This window comes from Thalia democratica, chromosome 1, assembly GCF_965202585.1.
Source record: "Thalia democratica chromosome 1, ktThaDemo2.hap1.1, whole genome shotgun sequence".
In the NCBI taxonomy this organism is placed as follows: domain Eukaryota; kingdom Metazoa; phylum Chordata; class Thaliacea; order Salpida; family Salpidae; genus Thalia; species Thalia democratica.
The window spans coordinates 11,234,252-11,236,811 of record NC_139165.1 but is presented as its reverse complement, the minus strand read 5'-3'; the positions used below and the strand labels follow the sequence as shown (position 1 = coordinate 11,236,811).

The 2,560-nt window shown below is 20.5% G+C and overlaps 1 long non-coding RNA gene across 1 annotated transcript; it reads left to right on the top strand.

Annotated features, from left to right (window-relative positions):
- The first annotated feature begins 764 nt into the window (after window positions 1-764).
- Window positions 765-2,293, top strand: LOC145849002 (uncharacterized). The gene is made up of 3 exons (XR_014372271.1): window positions 765-849; window positions 1,329-1,510; window positions 2,028-2,293. It is a non-coding gene; the product is annotated as an uncharacterized LOC145849002 (long non-coding RNA).
- The last annotated feature ends 267 nt before the right edge of the window (window positions 2,294-2,560 follow it).

Below are 2,560 nucleotides of genomic sequence, written 5' to 3'. Positions count from 1 at the left end.
ACTTTTAACATCAAAATGATTAATTTAAGATGTGCCTTTTTGTTTTATGCAATCTTCAATTATTGTTTGTTTTTGTGCCAAATTTTATAAACTATAAAGTATTTTATAAAAGAATTAGTTTAAAATAAGCTTAAAACATGTTTGAAATTTAATTAAATTAATTTCGAAAAATCTGAAACTCTGAAAAATTAATTCGACTTTCTGAAAAATTAATTCGACTGAGTTGTTTCTCAAAGAATTACTCTTTGTTAGTAAAGAAGAAAAGTTTAACTGAAGTTTTTATTTACACACCTTACAAGTTTTTATTTTAATGTTATCAAATTAAGTTAATTTTCCAAATTCCTGATTAAATTTAAACCTTTTGTTATGAAGAAATTTTATTTTATAGAACGGACATCAAAGATATATGAGTAAATATTTGTTTATTAAGTATCACTTGAATAAATACTTTCATGAAAAATATCCTTTGTTGTGTAAAGTTCAAATTTTTTTTCTAATCGTGTTTGGAATTTAATATTATAATGGTGTTTTTATAATTTAATTTTATGTATATAATTAAATGGCATTTTAAAATTAATAAATAATCTTATAAACTTTTTTTAATTAAAAGTAGTTTTTTAACAAATTTATTTTTGTTGTTTGATCAACTGTTTATCTAATAGTTGATAAAATAAATTGAAAAACAAACAAAATTAATTTATTAATTGTTTACTCTTAGATTGTACTTGTCAAATAAACTTTAATTCATTTTTATTTAGTTTACAGTTAATTTTTAAAGGCTAACTTAATTGTGTTTTTAGAATTTGTAATATATCAACAAAATATTTTCCAAAATCAACCCAAATTATGGTAAGCTTTGTTAATTATTAACTAAATTTTCAACTTTATGTTTAATAACATTTAAACCTTAATTTAAAAAAAAAAGTAACTTAAATTTTTTTTAAGATTTGCTAAGATATTTAATTATGAGAGAAGCTATTCATAGTTGAATTTTAAACAAAATACAAATGCATACTAATACTGAGTACTAATAACATAGTATATAATTAATTCTAGCTTTTAAGAAAAAAAATTAAGTTGAATAAATAAAATATGCCAAAATATTGTGTTATAGTTTATTGTAAAATCAGGTTATTATGTTCTTAAATTTAAAGTTGAGAAATGTGACTTTTTAAATTACAACCAAAAGTTTTAGAGTGTGTATATTTTGTTAAACTTTTTTGAATTTAAACTTTTATTGTAGGTTATATACATTTTAAAATAAAAAGATGTTTGATTTAAAATAAAAATTTTTAGAGTTTGTAAACTTAATTGAATTCAATATTTAGGTTAGATTGCTTATATGGGCTACACAAAAATGACTGAAAGCATTTCTTTGCTCTTACACCGTAGATACAATGCAAGATGATTGCCAAGTAATCTGATGAACTGAATGTATATGAGAGTATTTAAGAAAAAGTTTCAATAGCACCTCATAATAGAAGCTTTTGTGAAAATTTACTAGATTCTGGTAAGTTATTCAAAGCTAGAATTTATTTTCGATTAGTGCTAATGTTACTCACCATAAAAATTATTGCTAGTTGATAAAAATAAAAGTTAACCATTTTGAGTTTTAAGATTTGGGTTAAAAATTGTTTTAATTACTAAATAAAAAAGATAACAAAATAATATCCAGCCTTCTTGATATACTTCAAAGATATTGTCTACAGACCATCTTATTCAAAAATTATCTAGTGTATTTCAATTTTTTCTTTACATAAACAATCTGATTTTTTAAATATTTATTAAGATATTGTAATATAACATTAAAATTTTTATAATTAAATTTAAAAAATATATATTTATTAAAATTACAAACTATTTATAAGGAGTGAAATTATACTCATATAATTTCCTTACTATGGAAAATTTTTTTTTGGTTTCTAAGAAAAACAATACCTCGGAATTTTATTTGATGTTAGCATTGTTCTTACAAACCAAAAGTTTTAACAGTTATGTTAATGTTTTCTAACAAAAAATTTTTCCAGAAACAGATTATGGAATTTCCTGAGGATTAAACTTTTTCAAAGTATTAACTCAACTAATAGTGCGGAAATGTGTGGTTGTTGACCGGATATTTAAGTTTCCTTTGTTTTGTGTGCGTTTATTTAATTTATTTTTACCAAAAAATAGTTTGATCAGACATTTTAAAACTTTTTTACTAAAAACATTAAGTTAGGTTTAATTTTATTTTTTCGCATTTTTAAAAATTTATGATACAGTTTCTGTATAAATCTGAATCTCAATGCTTCTTTAATGCTAACAAATAAAATGTTAAATAGATACAAATTTCTCAAATTTTTATATTTATTTTTCATATAAAAACATTAAGGTATACACTTATTTGATACTCTTGTGAATAAAACAGCTTAACTATTATTTTCTTTGAAACATATAGTTTTGTTCTTCTTATGTACAAATAACCTTTAAACATGAAAATTTTATGTTTAAATAAAACTTTATAACATTAAACTTTTGTTTTGAAAAAATTATCATTAACTTTTAACGAAAAAAATTATTT